The 22152-nt window shown below is 46.3% G+C and overlaps 1 protein-coding gene across 1 annotated transcript in view; it reads right to left on the minus strand.

Annotated features, from left to right (window-relative positions):
- Positions 1–21664, minus strand: part of BCAR3 (BCAR3 adaptor protein, NSP family member) — a 139353-nt gene extending 117689 nt beyond the window's left edge. The window contains exon 1 of the mRNA XM_024751278.1: positions 21592–21664. The gene's annotated coding sequence lies outside the window, so the exon portion shown is untranslated. The remainder of the gene's footprint in view (positions 1–21591) is intronic.
- Between the last annotated feature and the right edge of the window lie 488 nt (positions 21665–22152).

A 22152-nucleotide genomic window follows, 5' to 3' on the forward strand; every position in this document is an offset into this window, starting at 1 on the left:
GACCTATTATAAAGCTGTAGAAATAGTAATTGGCAGCAAGGATAGACGATAGAATAGAGAGACCAGAAACAGACCTATAGTATATGGTCACTTGATTTACATTCAAGATGCTGATGTGTTGCACTGGGGAAAGGGTGATCTGTTTTTTCAGTAAATGATGCTGGATCAACTGAACACCCACATGGAGAAAAAGAAGAATCTTGACCTCTACCTTATACCATACCAAAAAAATCTATTCCAGAAGGATATTAACTCTAACTGTAAAAGGTAAAACAATAAAACCATCCAAAGTAAATATCAAAAAACATCTTCATGACCTTAAGGTAGGCAAAGACTTCTTAAACATATACAGCACTAACATAAAGGGAAAGAACTGATCATTGGATAACATGACAATTAAGAACTCTTGTTCATTCTAAGACACGATTAGTGAAAAATCACACCACAGAGTGCTTTACACATATCCAAAAACAGGACTTATATAGAATATATAAAGGGCACTCACAAATCAGCAAGAAAAAGGCAGAAAAACCTAATTGAAAATAGGCAGAATATTTCAACAGGCATTTTTCAAGAGGGGATAAACAGGCATTTCTCAAAAAGTCAAAAAACATATGAAAAGGTTCTCAACTTATTAACTATCCCAGAAATGCAAATTGAAGTTGCAATGTGATCTCCCTTCACACCCACCAGAATAGCTAAAAGTAGAGAATTTTGTATAACACTTTAGAAACCTGTTTGGCATTATCTACTATATTAACTTAGAGTCTGTGACCTACCATTTCCATCCCTAGTTGTATACCCAACAAAGATATATACACATATTCACCAAAAGACATGTTCAAAAATGCTTATAGCATCTCTCTTTATAACAGCCCCAAAGAAACATTGTCCATTAACAGAAGAGAGAGAAACTCTGTAGAATACTATAAGAATGAATGAACTATGTCTACACTCAAGAAGACGCATGACTCTCATGAATATGACATTGAGTGAAAGAAACTGGACACAAATGGGGACATGTAAACTTCAAAAACAGCCAGAACATATCTATGATGTTAACAGTGAAGATAGTGGTTATCTTGAGGGGTGTGTAGTGATGGAAAGGGAACCCAGAAGAGTCTCTAGGTGCTGGTAATATTCTATTTCTTGATCCAGGTGCTGGTTACATAGATGTGTACTATTTAATAAAAAATAACTCTCCCTCATTTTATAAAAATTGATTGGTTTGTGCACTGCTCTATACATATGTTTTATTCCAATTTAAATATTTTTAAAATTGTGCCATGTTGGTATATTTTGTATCCTTTTCATTCCCCTAAGAAAGAACCATTGGCAAGGCTGCAAGATACTAAGCGCAGCATTCTCAAGAATCAGTTTCTACCTTTTCCTTATGGGTGTGTTTGTGGGTTCGTCTTTATCTTTCCTGCCTCATTAGAAGCATAAACTTTTTTTGTAAGATTTTTTGGCATGAACCATTTTTAAAGTCTTTATTGAATTTGTTACAATATTGCTTCTGTTTTATGTGTTGTTTTTTTGGCCCCAAGGCATGTGGGATTTTAGCTCCCCGACCAGGGATCGAACCCTCACCCCCTGCATTGGAAGATGAAGTCTTAACCACTGGACCACAGGGAAGTCCCTAGAAGCATAAACTTTTAATTTTTGTTCGATCTTCCCATAGTATTTAGTGCAGTGAGTTTCGAACAGACTAGCTGGTACATTTCTAAACTGAATTATTAGAAAGACATTTACTGACTTCCTGTTACTCTGAAGTGTCACTGAGAGCAATGGTAAAACTTTGGTTTTTCTTGATTTTCAAAATTCCCTGAGCACCTACTATGGGTAAAGTTTCTACTGAGTGACGCACCATGGTGAGGTAGCAATAAAGACTAGAAGACAGCTTACACCCAGAGAGCCCTTGCACAAGTCACTATCCCTCTCAGTCCCTCTATTTCTTCATGAGTGAGTGAGTAAATAGATGTTAGAAGTCAAGGAAATAATAAATGTGAAAGTGCCTAGCATATAATAGTTCTCATTAACTCTTACTAGAACTGATGACACATCCTATTATTTGTCTTCACAATACCCCTGTGAGATAGGAAGCATCTCTATCCTGACTTATATGGGAGGAAACAGACTCACAAAGATTAAGAAATTTCAACTATATTCATTCAACAAACATTTGTTGTTTACCTACTATGTGCCAAGATCCATAGCTAGTGAGAAGCAGAGTCAGAATTTGAATCAGATATTTTAACTTCAAGTTCAGTGGTCTTTCCACCACATCACAACTACTTTCACATTTGTATCCCCAGTGCCTAGCACATAGTAGGTGATCAATGCATTCATGGATGAACAATAGGAGGTTTTTTTTTTTAATTAAAAAAAATTTTAATTTATTTTTGGCTGCTTTGGGTCTCTGCTGCTGTGCGCGGGCTTTCTCTAGTTGTGGTGAACTGGGGCTACTCTTCATTGTGGTGCGCGGGCTTCTCATTGCGGTGGCTTCTCTTGTTGCAGACCACGGGTTCTAGGTGAGCAGGCTTCAGTAGCTGTGGCTTGCAGGCTCAGCAGTTGTGGCTCACAGGCTCTAGAGCGCAGGCTCAGTAGTTGTGGCGCACAGGCTTAGTTGCTCTGCCGCATGTGGGATCTTCCCGGAGCAGGGCTCGAACACGTGTCCCTTGCATTGGCAGGTGGATTCCTAACCACTGCACCACCAGGGAAGTCCCATAGGAGTATTTTTAATATAAGCTTTTGATTGGGTAATATGGTTCATATATTACACATGGTTCACAAATTACACACACACACACCATTTTATATATATATTAAATGGTATACAGTGAAAAGTCCCCCTCTTAACTCTTTCTCCCATCTGCCAGTCCCCTCCCACCATAGGTAACAACTGTTTTTAATATGTGTGCCTGCCAGAATTTCTCCAAATGTGTGTGTCATTCCCCACTCCTACACAAAAAGTAACATGCTACACCCATAGTTCTTCACTTTGCTTATTTTTTTCACTTAATGTATCTTGGAGATTTCCCCATATTAGTGCATGGTATTCCTTTGAAGAGATGTACCATAATTTATTCAATTAGTGCCCTATTGATGGACAGTTAGGTCATTTCCAATCCTTTCCTATTACAAATGATACTGCAATGAATAACCTTGAACATGTGTCATTGGTATGTGTAAGTATATCTGTAAGATAAATTTCCAGAGGTAAAATTGCTGAGTCAAAGGGTATATGCTTTTGTAATGTTGATAAGTAATGCCAAATTTCCATCCATAGGGACTGAACCAATTTACACACCACAGCAATATAAGAAAACGTTTATTTCCCCGCATTCTTTTCAGAAGGTATTAAACTTTTGAATTTTTGCCAATTCGGTAAGTAAAATATGAATTTTAATGCAATTTAAATTTGCAGTTCTCATAATAAGTGAGGCTGCTCATCTTTTCATGTTGAGTAGCTATTTGTTTTTCTTTTTTGGAATTTGCACTTCTGTTTTTCTATCTATTTGCAGGTCTTTTTATTATGACATTTTTAGGACCCCCTTCCATATTAGGAAGCTTAGCTCTTTGTGGTATGAACTGCAAATATGTCCTCAATGATAATATTAAAGAAAACAAGTGATATATGTAAAGTCCTGTTATTTTAGGAAGCTCATTCCAGAAGCCATAAGGAGTGAACTAGAGAAGTGAGAGCTAAGGTGGGACACTGGTTAGAAGGCTATAGCCATAGCCTTATTGTCACATGACAAGGGCTTTGACTAGGCTGGGGGCAGTGGAAATGAAAGTTAAGGACCAAAGTTATTACCAAGAAATAAATGGCAAGGGTTAATAATTAGCAATGATAACAATGACAATAATAGTAGCTACAACTGGTTTAGGAGTAACAACCACCAAGAACTATGCTGAGTGCTTTACCAGCTCTAAGCTGTGAGCTGGTACTATTATTGCCCCTATTTCACAAATGAGAAAAGTGAGTTTTAGCAGTTAAGTAAGTTACCCAAATTCACTCTAGATGTAAGTGGCAGAACCAAGGCAAACCCCAGGTCTATCCGAGCCAGCTGCCTCGCAGAGTGAAGGAGAATGATCAAAGGTCTGCAGGCTGAGTACCTGAGTAATGCCTGGCTTGATGACAGATGTGGAAGCCAGAGAAGAGCTGCCGCTGGCTGGAGAGCAACGTGCTCACTCTTAGGTACTCCGAGCATTTTTCAAAGCCTCTCATGTATATGATCACTCTTCCCACAATGTCTCTGTGAGTCAAAGCGGGTAGTATTATCCCCATCTTACTGATGAGAAGACTGAGGCACCATGAAATTAAATAACCAGTCCCAGCTCATACGTCTTATTCTCTGGGACACCTTCCCTAAAACTCAGAACAGGGCAGATTCCCTGATTATATGTGTCTTACCGTCTCCTTTCCTTCCTGGAATTTGTCACAGTTCATAATTATACATTTATTTCTGTTATTTTTGTTTAACATCTGTTGCTCTATAGTCTCTAAGATCCAAGTCTGGTTTTGCATTTGCTTTGTTCCTAGTTTGGCACACATGATTGGCAGGCAGTAGATATATACTGAATGAATGAATGAACTCCAGGCCTCTTGACTGTTTATCCTTTCATCTTCCTACTGTATCATAAAGCTCCCTATAAGCTAAATAATATAATTCCATGGATTTGGGCTGTGTTATAAACAATCTGAGGATTCAAATTTCTTTAAGTCTACAGCTAGCTTCCACATTAATGTTTAGACAGCAAAACCCTGGGCTGCTTCAACCAAAGAGACATAAGAAGGACAACATAGCCAGTGAGTTGGAGTTGATGACTTCAGGGTAGTACACGAGGCTTTGTCAGGGAGCACTCACCCTGGAGTAGATCCCCTCCTGCCACAAAGTAATTTGTTGAGCCTCACCCCATAACATCATCAGTTAACAGGTAGCTGGGGCATGCACTGGGCAAAATGCACTTTAAGGAAGAATAACTCCTAAAATTTCAGCTTTGCCCAGCTCTAAATGGTAACAAGTAAGGAACAACAGATGCTTAAGCTATCACTGATGAAGACCAAACAGAAAATCTGAACCTGAACAATCACAGACAAAGAGACTGAGAATTCCCTGAGTTTACTATATAATAAATCACTGACCCAAAGGGGCAGCTCTGACATGGACCAGAGCAGCAAATGCTGTGGTATTTTCTGAAGCCTCTTCCTCTAGGCTCCTGGCCCATGAAGAGTTAGCCATGGACTTGGTGTCATGGGAATCCCAGTCTACCAAGCAGAGAAGTCAATTCAGCTTCCAAAAAGGCCTGTATGATGGCTATAAATGCCCTGTCATATTGGCTAGAGAAGTCACTGTAGAACGGCTACAGTTCGATAGATCCTCAATAAATACTTACTGAATGAGTGAGTGAGTGAGTGAAAAAGCGATGGAGTTCTTGGTAACAGGCTCATTTTCTATACAAGGTGCACATTTGAACTGCCTGTTCACCAAACTCTGGACCCTTGTCCCCAGTTACTTCCTTAATCAGATGAGCAGCTTTGCATTAAGTAGCTTCTCAACTTATGCAACGGTTGGAAGGAAATACTCTAAAATGCCTCTGGATAATTATGGAATACCAGGTGATTTTAATTTCCTTACTTACACAGCTCCCCCTTTCCATTTTTTTCTTCAGTAAGCATGTATTATTTTTATTATTAAAAATGTCACTTAGGGCTTCCCTGGTGGCGCAGTGGTTGAGAGTCCACCTGCCGACGCAGGGGACACGGGTTCGTGCCCCGGTCCGGGAAGATCCCACATGCCGCGGAGCGGCTGGGCCTGTGAGCCACGGCTGCTGAGCCTGCGTGTCCGGAGCCTGTGCTCCACAACAGGAGGGGCCCCGGTAGTGAGAGACCCGCGTACCGCAAAAAAAAAAAAAAAAAAAGAAAGAAATGGGAAGTGCTAACCATATGGAAATCATCACCAGCCCAGAGAGAGATGAAGGTGAGTACATCAACAGGAACTTCTGTCCTTGGGGGGAATACAGCACAGGTACAGAGAGAAGGATTGGCTGCAACAGAGGTTCCTGTGCTGTGGGAAGGCAGAGGAGGGAGGGATGGGGCACAGGCTCTTGATGCTGGTGAAAATAAAGAAGTTTTGAAGAAGAAATGCTTTACTATGGAGATGAAGAACAAAGAAACAAATGTATGTGAAACCTAGTGCAATGGTCACCTGGCTGTCCTCTTGAGTTACAGTGGGGAAGGGCTCAGTTTAGATGCTACAGACTGCCCAGTGGCAGGTGGAGGTGAGCTCTGCCAGCATTATTCTAGTGCAGAAGAGGGAACTTGGACAGTTAGAGCAAATGAAGGAAGCATGAAGCCTACCAGCTCCCCTATACAGGAGAAGCCAGGTTGATGGAAAAACCTCACTTACTTGGATGTACTCATTCAATCTTTGAGAGCAAAGTTGGCCTTCCAGATGAGTGGGCTTCAGCCCAAGAGCATGGTTTGTGAGATGTGGCTAAGACTCTCACACCTACCATCTTAAAAAAAAAAAATCTTCCTAGCAATCTTATCACTTAAAACTCTATCTTTAGCTGCTCATTCCTTTGTGTTAGGCGCTGACCTCTCTCTGCCATCCTCTTTTTTTGTAAAACAATGTTAATCCTTAATGGATGACTTAACAGAACACAGGCTCTAAATGTGCCCTTTGCCCAGTGCCTCTACTTCTAGGAATCTGTCCTGCACAAATGCTCACTCACCTGTACATACCAAGATATTTATAGCAGCATTATTTGCAGTTTTAAAAAAGTGTTTGCAGAGGAATGGCTAAATTATAGCACGCCTATACTATTCAGCTGATATGAATGAGGTAATTCTATAGGTCCTGACACAGAAAGGTATCTGTGAAATATTATTAAGTGAAAAAAGCAAGCTGCCCCATTCATGTAAATATAACAAACTTGTTATTTGTGTGGGATTATGTGTTTACATGTACAAAACATCTGGAAGAATTTCCTTCCATCAAACTGAGGGATGAAGTTGACAGGAGAGTGAGAGGGGACTTTGCTTTTCCCTCCATGTTATCCTAAACTGTTTGCATTTTTTCCAGTGAGCACTGATTGCTTTCATAATTAAAAATAATTTATATAGCACTTACTATGTGCCAGGTACTGTTCTAAGAGTTTTATGTATATTCACTCATTTAGTTCTGACAATAATCCTGTGAGGTGGCACTATTCTTATCCCTTTTTATAGATAAGGACTCAGTCCTTGCCCAGGTCACACAGAGATATATAAAGGTGCTGAGCTTTGAACCCATGCCAGCTGGCTCAGACTTTGAGCTCATAGATCATAGTGCCTCAAAAAGATGATGTAAATAAATAAGTAGCACTGCTTTTAGAATCAGACACACCTGCATTTGAATCCCAGTTTCTCCTGATTAGTTGGGGAATTCTTAGCAAGTGTCTTACTTCTAGCTGTTTCCCCATCTGTAAAATGGAGATGATCATCGCATACCTCATGAGACTGTTATGAGAACTACACAGATACGTTCAGCGCCAGGCACTTAGCAAGTACTTGATAGACTATTTCCTCTATTAAGATTAAATTACTAGTCCTTTAATGCATGATAATTTGATTGGCTGTTTTCTTGATTGGCTGCCTGACAGCATCTGGTGCTTCAAGGTAAGTGCAGAAGGAGGACTTGGGAATAAGGGGGGAGCTGGCTCAGACCCAGGACACGAAAAGTGCTGAATTAACACGTCACTGTTTTCACAGTTTTGCCTACAGTCAGTCCAGTTAAGAAAACAAAATTAATAATATTTATGTGAGTTTTGAGATCATTCTGGGGTAAAAGAGCACCATTCCATTTTGAGAATGAGGGTATTAAGTCTCAGGAATTTGTCCAAAGTCACTGAGCCCATTAAATAACAGAGGCAGGACTGAAATTTAGACTTTCTAATTCCACATCCACCCTCTTTTCACAAATCCCACTGTCTGAGTTGGTGTCGGGATACCATGGTGGCGAAGTGGTGATTGCAGCCTCTCAGAAGGAAAGTGCTAGAGAAGTGGTAAGAGTCTGGTAGTAACAGTACCACTGGGGGGAAATGTGCCACCAATTAATGTGCAGTGTTGCTGAGGGTGGGAAAGGGACTTGGCCACACTTCAGAGATGACAAGTGTGACAGACCCACTCCGGGTGGGGTCCACCCAGCCCAGGGTCAGATTACCCTATCCCTTTCTCTCTGCCCTTTATAGCCCTTAACTTAACAGCAGTCATCATTCGACCAAACGGGACCCAAGCCCATCTGGGAGGAGACAGGGGGTCGCAGGCACGTGTCTGCTGGAAGCTGGGGGAGGATCCAGAGTGCGGGCTTGCTCACGGCTCTCAGCTTGGCAGCCTCCTGCCTCAGCCCGATCCTTCCTTATTTTCCAAAAGCCCCGGAGGTCAGGCAGGAGCCAAGGAAGGACTGTTCTCTCCTTTTGTGAGGGTCCAACCCCACCACCCATTTTTCAGGCTCGACCAATCCCTGTGAGGTCGGGGTCATTACCATTCTCCAGAGAGAAGAGATGGTAACCAGAAATGGTTAAGAGGGCTTCCCTTCCCTGGTGGCGCAGTGGTTGAGAGTCTGCCTGCCGATGCAGGGGACACGGGTTCGTGCCCCGGTCCGGGAAGATCCCACATGCAGCAGAGCAGCTGGGCCCATGAGCCATGGCCGCTGAGCCTGCACGTCCGGAGCCTGTTCTCTGCAACGGGAGAGGCCACAACAGTGAGAGGCCTGCGCACCGCAAAAAAAAAAAAAATAAATAAATAAATAAATAAATAAATAAAAGAAATGGTTCAGAAAGAGCCAGAGTTCTTGACCTTCTTTCCAACCAGACATGAACATGGCACAACTCACTCCCACGTGAGTACAAGGGATGTGCGAGCTCAGGGCATGAAGTGTGATCTCACAACTTTCTCTTTCACTCAAGACACCTTCTGGTTACTAAAATGTGGGTAAATATTAAAGCTGGGTTTTTTATGCTATTAACTCTACTTTTGTGTATGCTTAAAAAATGCCATGATGAAATGTTAATATAAACATTTTTAAAAGCTCTTTGGAACACAAACGTATGAAAGCAGTGTTATCATAAAAACAATCTTGTATCTGCCAGTTTATTTTTTAAATAAATTATTTACAGTCTGTGGTACTGCATTATCGGTAATGAGGTGCTTACCACATACCTCAGTACCCCAGAGGCAGAACAGCTGGGACTGCAAGTTGGAAAACTGGCCAAGGTCATAAATTTGGTCCTTTCCTTTTCTCTGATTCCTTCCTCACGTGAACCCCTCCCTCCCCATCACCCCCCTCCCCTCCACACACCCGTTTGGTGAGGGGCACTCCTTTTAGGTGGTGACCATTTGGAATTCCTCTGAGTGGCCCTGTTGACGGTATTGAGGTTACCAAATAGAACACAGTCAAGCACCCTGCAATTGGCATAAGTACCTGCAACAAGGAGCAGACCACCAAATGCTCTGTGGGAGGAAACAAAGCCTAAATTTGAACGATGTCAACTGTGTTTCCCAGCACCGGACTAAGAGCTTTACATACATCTCAGTTCATGCTTTCAGCAACCCAGAGAGGTAGAGGTTAGTAAACCCATTTCACAGGTGAGAACACAGAGGCAGAGTAACTAGCCAAGCTGACATGGCTAAGATGTGATGACCCCTCGACTGGACTCCCTGACATTACTGCCGACATCACATCATGAACCCCTGTTTCTTAGAGCGAGGAGGAGAGTTTGGGTTGAATTTCTCGTGGGGTGGGGAATAGCAACGTGATTCTTAAAAGAAGCAAGCTAGGTGGGTTGGAGTAAGACTTGAACTCACTGCCTGGCACTTGGTAGGTGTTCAATCGATATTTGTGAACTGGACTCTTGAACAGAGTTTCAGACACAGGATGGGGGTGGGTGGGAGTCTCCAGTGTATTGGGACCATAGTCTGGACCTCCACACACTCTTGAATTTCCCCCATGGCAGAAAACCACGTAGACAGGTCACAGGTGTAAGTCACAAAGTCCCAGCCTCCTGTCCTTGAGCTCTTCCTACCCTGAGTGGTCTGGGAGCCACAGCCTCGCCATCTCTGGGGGCTTGTCAGAAATGCTGAATCTCAGCTCCACCCAAGACAGACTGACTCAGAACCTGCATTTTAACCAGCTTCCCGGGTGACAGGTGCAGAGGCCCCGCCCTGGCTCAGCAACTCTCCGGCAGGGGAAGTGCTAGCAGTCATCCTGGGCATCCCTGGGCAACCTGGGGAAATTTCCTTTTCCCTGTTCTAGGCTTAGGGGGGCTAAGACCATGTGCTACCCTATCCTCCTCCCGCTGGAAGGACCTGTCTAAATGGGAGTGGAAGCAGACCTCCCAGTTGTCAGCATTTCCAGGAAGTTCAGCCCCTGTGTGTTCCCCATGTGACCTCCTCGTCTGGCTCAGGGCGCAAGAACTCGGAGGGTGTGACAGGAGTGCTTCCTCACAGTGTGACCAGGCAGTGACAAACGCACCACATGGAAGGAAATTAGTGAATGACCCTCACATATTCTGCACTGAGTCATGTTGGCCTTTCCTGGGGCTTGTGCTTCAGATGATTAGGCTTGTGGTTTCTGTTTCTTTGTTCAGTTACACCATTAACGTTACACCGTTAACAAACACCTAGAGAGTGTCCCCCGAATATAAGGTGCTGGGGACAGCAGATCAGGTGGTTTCTGACCTTGAGACACTTTATAAAGAAATAATATTATACTGTTACCACCTTTGGTAACAAAGGTAAAATAAAGGACAGGTAAGATGCTCTGTCAACACAGACCGCAATGATTTAGTAACTACAGGGGACAGAAACTAGCCAACAAGAAGTCCAGGGACCCTCCCTTCTCACCCCCACCCCCCCGTACACTCCCTCCCGTCTCCCGTACTGTCCTCTCCCATTTGCTCTGGGCCCTCAGTGCAGAGTGTGGTCTATAGTGACCGATGGTGACCAGCCCTGCCCATTGCTCGAGCACCTACAATTGGCATCTCTGCGTGGTTTGGTCATTCAATCCTCATGGTTGTGCCCTGAGTTAGTATTATTATCCCTCATTTACAGATGAGGAGATTGAAGTTAAGTTGCCCAAGGTCACATGTCTAGAAAGTATTAGAGGAATATAGATTGGACAGGGTTTCTAAAGCCCAGATTGCTCCTTCCACACTGGCTGCTTCAACCTCACCTGGCTCCTTGTGGTGTTTCAGGTGAGGGATACACACAGAGAGTGGGGTACAGGGTGGCGCCACACGGGGGGCTGTCAACTCCACTTACGCGTTCCTCTGGTGCCCAATCCAGGATTCCAGATGCCCTTCATGAATCACCAAGGGGTGAAAAGGGGACCCACCCCAGTGCTCAGAGGATTATCGCAGCCCATAAAGTTGGCGGGATGGTGTAAACTCCTTTTTAGAATGGGCTTTTTACTGGCTCTGTTTGGAAACAGAGATGAGGTAACTTAATAAAGCACTTTTGCATTTGAAACCCAGATGACAAGTACTGACCATCTGCTCTTGGGACCTGAGGACCAGACCATAAAGGCATAGAAAGATGGACAGGAAGTTCAGTCAAAGGAAGAGAGGTAAACGAGTTGATCTAAGTTTCAACCACCCTGTTTATATCTGAGACAACTCCTCAGAGGAGAGGTGATCCAAACCCAGACCCACAAATGTTTCAGCTCTTCACGTTCCAGGGCACACTATTAGGTCTTCCCTATCAAGACACCAGAAGTTGAGTCTGCTACACTTCTTTCACAGTAGAGCTCCCTGGGGGTGGGGGGCGGATCCTTGCTTATCATCCAACATGTGAGCCCTCTGGACATGAATCCTCTCCTTCACCCCTCTCCAGTGCTCTCCTCTTACCTGGCCCATCTCTCCCTGCTCCTTTCACAGGTGTCTTCCAAACCTCTCCTCCATCGATGCTTCCCTAAAGCCCTCTTCTCTGCCCTGATATCAATGTTCTCAAACTTGCCTGATCGTAAGAATCACCTGGGAAATTTGACCTTGCAGATCCCCAGGGTCCTCCCCTAGAGGTCTGGATTAGAAAGATCCAGGTGGAGAGTAGGAGACCAAGAGACCCCATGTTTAACCAGATACCATGTGTCCTTATAATCAGACACATTTGGGAAACTTGGATGGTTTCTGAATGGAAACCAGAGCCGGCTACAGTCCTCGAAGCCACCCACTCCTGTCCTGTGACAGCACCTCTGATGATCAAGGGACATTGACCCCCCCCAGCTCCAGTGACCTGCACCTGTACTCCACTTCCTCCATCATCTACCATCCTATCTCTCTTCTTTCCTTCACGAAAGGCTCTGAAGTTCTGCAGTTGCCTCTGCCCCAGGCCCTCCACTGAAATTATTCATTGGTGACCACTTCTTTTTTCGTGAATCTTTCTACTCCCTTGACCTCTGAGACACCATTTCCCCCTGATTCTCCTCCTACCTCTTCCACATTTTCCAGTCTGTCTCCCCTGTGGGTCTACTTTCTCCAGCCACCTTGAAAATGGATGTATCCAGGTCCTGGACTCAGTCTATTCTTCCTGGTCATCACACATGCTTCCATAGTTCTAATGCGACCTGCTTCTTATGCTTCAGTTTTATACCCAAATGGCCTGCTAAATGTGGATTATGGCATGGACAGTTCAAAATTAGCACAGCCAAACCTAACTCACTGAAAAGTCAGGTCCTCCTTGTTTCATATTTTCATATGTCAAGATGGAACCTCCATCCAACTGGATGCCCAAGCTGGAACCCTGGAAGACATCCTGGGTCCCTATTTCTCTCCATCACCACCCCACACAAATACCCACACAACCAACCACTCAGCAAGTCCTGAGGACCTTATGCCTGACTAGTCCTCAAGTTCATGCCCTCCTCTCCTCCCCATGATCTCTCCGGTCAATTCCTCATCCTCTCTCACCTGGACATAGTCTCCCAGCTGGCCTCTCTCCCTCCCATCCTGCCTTCCACTCAGCCACCTGAGTGATGTTTCTAAAAGCCTGATCCCATCTCTCCATCACCTAAAGCCACTCAGGAGCTTCTTGTCACCCACAAGTTGAAGTCCATACTATTCAGGATGGCTCCCCCCAACTCCCCACTTTACTCCATGCTTCTGTGTCAATGCTCACAATTTCCTCCCTCCTAACCAACTTCTACTCCTCCCTCAGCCAGGCATCATGTCTCCAACAACTTCTTTTCTGACTCTGTGCAGTGAGGTTAGTGACCCTCAAAAGTGGTCCTATAACACCCTACACTTACCAGATTACATTGGCAAACTCAGCTATTAACTGTGGAAAGAGAAAAAGTTTGAGGATAGTTTTACAGGTTTACAGCCTCCCTCCAGCCCTAGTTGTTACCATAGTGGCTGAGAGATGGCTCTTCCTTGTACCTACAGATGTCTCTGAAACCAATCCTCCCCTCCCACTGCCTCTCAGTGAAGCATGAGGACCACCCGGGGATCAGCCCACCTCCATCTCTGCTCCTTAAAGGGAGTGGCCTCTTCTGGCTATTGGCCAAGCTTCCAGAAACTTGACTTTGAACAATTCATGTCTAACAGGTGGTCCAGATATTCTGGCAGAGACCATGAGTTTAAAGAAGGGGAAGGTAGAATCATAAAATGCCATGTTTCTGGACCACCTTAAACCCTAAGGGCCAGGTCACTGGTAAGGGAATACTGTGCTTGTGGATGTCCAGGTGGAAGGGAGGACACTAAACTACATACCTGCCCCCCTCAGGAATCCTGAGACATCAGAGAAGGCCTTCAAGAGGGCTATTTACAAGCCAATCTGCCGGCCCTTCTGGGAAGAAAAGTAGAGAGACTGAGACTGATGCTAGAACCCCCAGGACCCCAGGGTGTACTCTCTTAAACACAGTGGAAGCAGATGCTTCCCTCAGCCTCTGTAGAAGCTCCTTGGATAAGCAGGGGATTCACAGTATTATAGGAGACAGGATAGACCTTCACCTGCCTGGAGTGCTGAATAATGTCAGAAAGAATATTGTTGAATTGGAGGCTGTGGAGCCCTTCAAATGTCCACTGACCTGGCCCTAATGTGAACGTGTCACAACTCCTTCAAAGAGGGGGCCTGGAAAAGCTGACAGTGCCAGGCTATCTTTTGTAACCTATCAAAAGCCGGCCATGCTATGGGAAGGGCTAGAGTGGAGGCAGGAGCAATGAGTTCAGAGGAGGCAGCAGAAGCAGCATGACCAATCCAGATCATTAAAGCAGAAAATGGAAAACAGGGCTGCCATGTACAGCTGTGCAGGTTGTTCGCTGCACAAGGTTGCTCAGTTGAAGCAGCAAATGAGGCCTGAAATCCAGCCTGTGCACCCATTTGCCAAGCTGTGTGTCCTGGTGTAGAACTACATTTTCTGGGGAAAGGGGGTGCTTGTTTTTAATTTGCAAAAGACCTCATTTGGAATTGTCACAACCTTGATGGCGAAGACATTGGTAACAGCAAAAAAGCTTAGGTGATGGCCAGAGAAACCCAGGATCTGGCAGAAAATGACAAGAGTTTTGGGGACCCGAGGGACCCTACTAGGTGGGGGCTCAGAATTTCAGCCTATTGAGATGCTTCCCAGGCCCAGTGACTGTGTCCTCCCCCTCCCTGTCACCCCCTCACCACCATCCCACTCCCTCCTTCCCACCTCCAGTCATCCCAGGCCCCCATGGCCAGAGGAAAGAAGGTCAATATATTCATGACTGTGGCCCCAGCCACCTAAACACTAATGACCCATTCCTGAATGGGCTGGAGGACATCTAGTAAAAAGAGATGTTCTCCTGAACTCCACCTGTGACCACCGCTGCTCTCAGCTGTTAACGGAGACCTCAGCTAGAGAGCGAGGCCACCAGCTTGTGGCTGAATGCCACGTGAGAAGAGGCTGTTGAGTTTTCCCACCTTGTTCCTTTCCTATTTACAGCTTCTCCTTAACAGCATCCACTCCTGGTTGTAACTCCACGGGTTCTAACCTGCCAGGGGAACTTATAGGAGGATTATAGCCCCTTTCTGAAAGCTAACAGCACACGACGTAAGGGAACCTGGGGATTGCCTCCTGCCTTTTTGCCTTGGGACAGAAGGTGAGTACATCTTCTCACCTTCTGAGAAGGTGAGAAGCCTTTTAGGCACAGTGGAGGAGCCTTTTAGACACAGATGTGGAGAGAAGGCCAGAGTAGGGGGAGCTAGCTTTTCTGAGCCCCTGTTTATGGTGTACATACACGGTCACGTTTAGTTCTCCAACAACCCTATAAGATAAATATCATTATCTCCATTTTACAGATGAAGAACTGAACTTCAGACAGAAGAAATCTCCCTGGCCAGCTAGTAAGCTTTAGGGATCCATTTGAGTTTCCTGGTCTGTCTGCCTCTTATACATGGGGTTTTTTTAACCAACAGAGCGTGTCACCTGTAAAGATTCTCCCCTGAGGAGAGAGAAACTCAAAATAGCAAAAAGGAACTGAAAAAGCTTGAGGAGTTTTGCTTTAGCACCTGAAGCCAATCTCCCTACAATTTCCCTTCCTATTCATACTTCCAGAACATTCTCGGGGGAAATTTCACTCCTTGCCTCTCCTACCACGCCCCCAAGGATTTTTACACAGGTGAAATCATTGCATTAAAGCTGCACCTTGTGAGGGGGAGAAGGAGTGGGTAGAAGAACTCTTGAGCTGATTACATATGAGCCAGCAAGGAAGAAACTTCTTTCTCTCCAGCCAGTTTCTCAACCCACTGCTCAGCCAAAGCATCATCTCTCGGGGAACAATTGGAAGACCCACAGTTTAGTTACTAAAATGTGAGCAGGAAGGGGCCGTAAGCAGTAATAGCAATGTTTACTGAGAGCTTGTTATGTAATAGCTAAGCACTGCTCCAGGGACATTACGTGGAGACCCATGTAATCCTCGCACACATGCACACAAAGTACAAAAGAGGAAACTGAGACCCAGAGAGGTGACGGCACTTGCCCAAAGTCTCCCAGCTCTTACGGTGGGGACTTGTAATCAAACTCACACAGCCTGGCTCTTAGGGCCTGCCCTGCGTCCCAAAGATCGTCTCTCCTCGCTGCCCCTGACTTCATTTCAGGCGTGAGAAAACAAGTCCAAGGGCAGAGCCAGGCAAGATGCGGGTCTTCTGACTGGGACCCAGGGCTCATGCCAGCACCTAGGGGCGCCGATGCACCCAAGACTCCAGCAGTGTGCTAACTGCCCTTCACTTGGCTCAGATTTTAGATCCCAGCTAGCGCTCCGATCCAGAGAATTCTTAATACCTATTATCTGTCTGACATCTGTACTGTACTTGAGTATCCCTAATGGGCTCATGGAAGGCTAAATATAGCTCCCCTCTCCCCTGCTCAGCAGCCAGCTACAAACAGAAGTCAGGAGGGACGGTGGCACCTCCCACATCCTGCGGTGCTTGGCCATGATTCTGAGCACCTCCTGCAAGGCTAGCAAATATTTTGATAATCTTTCCCCTCCAGGATTCTCCTGCGGAGAACAAATGGACACGGTCGGGAGCGATCTTTCAGCAGATTGCACAGGAAGTTACATCAATGGAGGGGATTTTGATTCTCAGGACTTTGGGGAAGGGAAGCGGTTTTGGAGGGAGAGTTGTGGGCAGCTGGCAGCCGTCAGTGTCGAGGGGGAGGCAGCCGGGGCGGTGGGTACAAAGGCAGCCTTCAGAGTCAGCCAGACCTGGGCTTGAGGACCAGCTCTGCCGCTGGAGGATGTGTGACCTTCCAAATCGCTCTGCTTCTCTCTGGTCCCCAGGTTCCCTACTGAAAAATGGAGGTGATAAGAGCATCTCCTAGACTGGCCCTGGGGAATTAGACACAATAACATCAGGGAAGCATTGAGCACAGGGCCTGGCACTTGCAGGTGCTGAATAACCGTAAATATAATTGTCCTCGTGGGATCCTTCACTTTCCTTGAAAGAAGCTCACAGGGTGTGTTGTCCGCTGTCACTGGTGCACTTTATTGAGCTTCCCTTAGGGGCCCTGACCCACAATGTGCCTTCTGGGAAGGAGGAATATCCCTGAGGGATGGGCCGCCCCTTGGCCACAAGTTCCTGCCACTGGAATAGAAGAAACTAGGGGACCCATCCCCGCAGGCAACCGTCTCCCCACATGTGTCGGGTCAGCTGGGCAACGAGGACAGCCCCTCAGATTCCTGCATGGGCCATTTCTTCACAGAGGTATAGTATTTTGAAAAAGAGAAAACAAAATGAACATTTATAAAAAGGAAAATAATATAAAGCCATTGAAACAAAAAAGACTCGGTACAGACTGAGTAGCATGGTGTGGAGTATGGGTTGGGCAGGACCACGGCGGGGGGGACCTATTTGACACTGGTGGCCTTTTTTGCCCCCCTCATGCCCACTTTCTGGGCCTGTCCCCAGGGCCTCTTTCCAAAGATGAATTTGTCTCTATTTCCTGTGTCTACAGGCCCTGAAGGACAGGGACACAGAGGGCTGCCCTGGGGCCCAACATTCTTCTGGTGACTCACCAATCAGGCAGTGGGTGCCTGAAGCAGGAGAACCACTTCCTGTGTCCCTGAGCCAGACACCAGTCATCCACCTGATACCTGCCCCACTGCCATCTTCTCCTCTGAGAGCACTTGAGTCACTCTCGGGGGCAGGGTGGGACCTGGCCCAGGGAAGGGGCTGGGTGAAGAACCCAGGCCAGGCGTGAACCTATGGTTTGGGGTGGGGTGAGCAGTGAACACACCGCTTTGTCCACAAAAGAAACCTCACCTTCCTAAAGACATTGACCCCTCCCACCTGAACCTGAGAGGAGACATCGTCACGGTGGAAAGTCTTGGGGCCAACACACACATGCCCTTGTACACATCCCACTCCCATCACATCCACACCACCACAACAGATGCCTTCCTGAAACCGCACCCCTGCTAATACTTCCTTTACACGGTCTGAGAATCCTGTTTGATGTTACAGGAAGAAAGTATGTGTCTAGATGTAGTGGTGTGTGTAGGGGGGTGGGAGGATGGGGCAGATTTTATGTAGGGAGGGAGAACGTTGACCAGAAATCCAAGCATATGGGCTAGAAAAATCTGAAAAACAGCTGCAGACTGTCTCTTCTCTGTGCCCTCAACTTATCAGCTCAGGCCCAGGGTCGGGGAGGTACACGGCCAGCTTTGCACAGCAAGCTGATCTGGTTCTCGGACCTGGCACCTGGCTTTGAGCAATGGAAGTGGCTACCGTGGCCACCAGCTCCTGCAGAACTCTGTGGAGTCCCTTGGCTGAGGCCCAGGTCCTACCTGGTGGAAAAATGATGTGCCCTGTCCCTGATTTGTCTCTGCTGCTCCAGCCCCAGCGCTCCCTCAGAGGCAGCCGTGGGCCACGACACTTCATTAAGACAGAGGTCAGATAACAGCCCAGGTCCTCTTTGGAAACCACACATTGGCCAGTGGCACGGAACCGACTAGCTCCCAGCCCTCCTAGGAGCCCCGGGCATCGTATTTCAGCGCTTCTGCTTTAGCTACTCCCACAGGAAGGAGAGGGCCTGCTCCCACCTTGTTTTTAATTTCAAGAATTCTGCAATACCCTTGGGAATACTCATGTTTTCATTACAGTCAGAGTGGCAGCTACCCGTGCACTTCAGAGGTTTTAGGGCTAATCCCGGTCAAGCCCAGAGCTGTGGTCTCTGGGAAGAAGGCAAACAGGCCCAGAGACCCGTGAAGCATCCTGCTCTCTGTGGTGAGGGATCTTATTTGGAGAGATAAAGAATACATTCATAAAATAAGAAAACTATCTTTTTTTTTTTTTTTTTTGGTGGTACGCAGGCCTCTCACTGTTGTGGCCTCCCCCGTCGCGGTGCACAGGCTCCAGACACACAGGCTCAGCGGCCATGGCTCACGGGCCCAGCCGCTCCGCGGCATGTGGGATCTTCCTGGACCGGGGCATGAACCCGTGTCCCCTGCATCGGCAGGCGGACCCGCAACCACTGCGCCACCAGGGAAGCCCGAAAACTATCATTTTTAAAAATTATTCACTTTTTAAAGATCAGCTTTGTGTGTGTGTGTTTGCGTGTGTGTGCACTCATGCTAGGAATTTTTCTAAAAGTGGAACACCTACACAGGCTTTCCTATTACATATGCATATAATGATAATATACAGTACATTTATATAATGCATTATGGTTTACAAAGTACTTTTATATGCCCATTCATTCATTCTCTTCATGAGCCCCAACAAAGAACCAGACACTTTTCTTAGGCACGGCTGATGGGGGACACAGTGGTGAACAACGCAGGAAAGACCCCACTTCCACCGAGCGCATGCTTTAGCTGGGGAGACAGACCATAAACAGCAGACAACAGGTCAGCAAGATAAGTTCAGGGAGAGGTGAGTGCGTTGAACATCACGAAGTCAGGTAAGGGCTAGAGCTGTGCTGTCCAGCATGGCAGCCATTAGCTACACACAGTTATTTACATTTAAGTCCAACTTGATTGAAATTGAATAAAATCAAATATTCAGTTCTTCAGTTCACACTAGTCACATTTCAGGTCCTGAAGAGCCCCCTATGGCTAGCAGCTAGTGGTATAGCTACAGAACATTTGCATCATCATAGAACTTTCCACAGGACAGCAGTGAGCTAGAGTGACTGGGGCTAATTTCGCCTGGGCGGTCAGGGAAGCCCTCTCTGAGGAGGTGTCTTGAGTTGAAACCCCCAAATGAGAAGGAACCAACATCTCACAGGCCTGGGTGAGGGTGCGGGGGTGAGGGTGGGCAGACAGTTCCAGGCACCCTGGGGCAAAGGTCCAAATGTAGGCATGAGTTTGGCAAATTCGAGGAACAGGAAGGTTAGTGTGACCGGAGTGTAATCAGCTGGAGGCTGGGGAGAATGGAGAATAGTGAGGTCAAAAGGAACAATAAAAACAGCTGGTGGCCAATGAGTGCAGTATGCCAGGTGTCCATGAGGTCAGTTCTATTACCCTCTTTTCACAGATGAGGACACAGACATAGAGAAGTAGACACTTTAGCCAAAGTCACACAGCTCCTGAGGGAACAGAGCTAGGATGTGCACTGGCTATGGGACGCGTAGGCCCTGTGTAGTGCTTCCTCTCCACAGAGACGCCCTGTGAGGGCTTGGGACCCTATCTGGATGTGATGGAGAGTCACTGCAGGCTCTTATGCAGGACGGTGACCTGACCTATTGCCCTTTTAAGTGCTTGGTCTGCTCACAATGGGAAGAATAGACTGCAGAGGGGGTTACCTCATTAATCCAGGAATCACTGTGGCTCTGACTAGGATAGCAGCAATTCTTTGTATTTTTTAAAGCCTAGTGAACACGGCACTTCTATTTTGGGGAGCTATCTTCAAGGACTTCAGCAGAAAAAACAATGCATCCTTTCTTTAAAAAAAAAACAAACAAGCTCCAAAATACAGTAGACATACCCCAATAATCATTTAGTGACAGGAAAGCCAGTTTTTGCCAGTCTCACCTAATTCCACTTAAAGATTCTTTTCTGTATTCTTTAGATTGTTGTCAAATTAAGCCAACGAACTTCCTAAATTGGTAAGTTGGTTCCAGCTCCACCCAGGGTTGCTGCTACAGCTAGGAGAAGAAGGTGGAGTCTTAACTCAGGAGGGAACCCAAAGTGTAGGGTTCGTGTGTGCCAGAGGACCTTGTGGACTGTGCTGTATCTAAACATCCTGATCTTGAGCATTTAGAGGGGGAGTTGCTAGGACTGCAGTGATAACCATGCCTCTCCAGACCAATACATCCTGTGACCCTGACGTTGGATGTGGTGTGTGTGTTTTCCAGGTTCTTTTGTAACAGAAGGAATAAAGGCAAACTGATAGACGTCCCAGGGAGAGATGCATGAAGGTTGTTTCACATAAATCTCCTCTGAGCTCCTGCACACGACTGCCTAAGGTGCTTATATAAACACAACTTCTAACCCCCTCCAGCCATTAACACTCCTCATCAAATTCCTATTGCTTCCCTCCCACAGGGGATGGGATTAAGGGGCGCAAGATGGCTCAGCTAGTGTTCCCTTTCTAGCCACAGCTGCTTCCTGAGGCCCAGAGCGTGGTGGCCTGTTTTGGGGTGCAGGTTCAGGTCGAGGTCACATTTCTGCGGTGTTCCCCGCACCTGACACCCTTTCACCTGCGTCAGGTTGCCTAACCGCTCTGTGGCTCCCTTTCTTCATCCCTAAAATTAGGGTAATTATTTTTAACTATTGTTCTATCTCACAGTGCTGTTGTGAGAACTAAATAAGTTAGAATTAAATAAGTAAAACAGAACGATTATCATTGCTAGTGATGACATTAGATTATCATTTCCAGAAGGGAGAGGCTAGGAAAAAAGGGAGCCAAATCCAAAGCCCAGTCTCGAGGCAATGACCAATAAGGATCCAGAATCACCCAGGAAACAACCACCCCGGAGCCTCTGCAGGTTAGTCAGGGGATTCTCCTAAGCTCCAGATGCTGCCCCGGAAGTAGTCACTTCCTAGGCTAGATCAGCATCACCCTGCCGCCCGGGCCACAGCTTCGCTGGCTCAGCATTGCCGGCACTGTGGGGCAAAGCAGCAGACAGCCAGGCTGCTTCCTACCTTGCCTGTCTCCCTCCTCCCAGGTTGGCTTTGGTCAGATGCAGCAGCTCCTACAGGCTTCTCGGTTTGGTGTGAGGAAGTTAAGGTAGCACAGGCAAGGCTGGGGCTGCTTTCCGTGGTTCTGTCAGAGGGTGAGTGACCCAGGCCTTGGGGTGGTTGGACCTGGGCCTGCAGCCTCTCCTGGGATTGCCTGCCCGGGCGGCTGAGCTCACACTGCCCATGCCGCCCAGATGCCTCTTTGCCTATTGTCTCAACAGCTGACGATATAATTCTAAGTAACAGTGACTCACAGTACAGCAGTTCCTTTTTTTCGCCAGAGCTGTCTTATGTAGATCGAGCCTTTCTCCCAGGTAAAGAAGGCCTTTACCTTTCAGTAGAAGTAGAGGGAGGCGAGGAAAATGTTGTGATTAGGAACAAAATAGTCTGAGTTTGAATTTGGCTCTACCACTTACAAAGTCGTATGACCTTGGACAAGTTATTTAATCTCAGGTTCTTTACCTACAAAATGGGGATAATAACAGTACTTACATCATAGGGTTATTATGAGAGTTAAATGAGTTA

This window comes from Neophocaena asiaeorientalis, unplaced genomic scaffold, assembly GCF_003031525.2.
Source record: "Neophocaena asiaeorientalis asiaeorientalis breed wild unplaced genomic scaffold, Neophocaena_asiaeorientalis_V1.1 scaffold147, whole genome shotgun sequence".
NCBI lineage: Eukaryota > Metazoa > Chordata > Mammalia > Artiodactyla > Phocoenidae > Neophocaena > Neophocaena asiaeorientalis.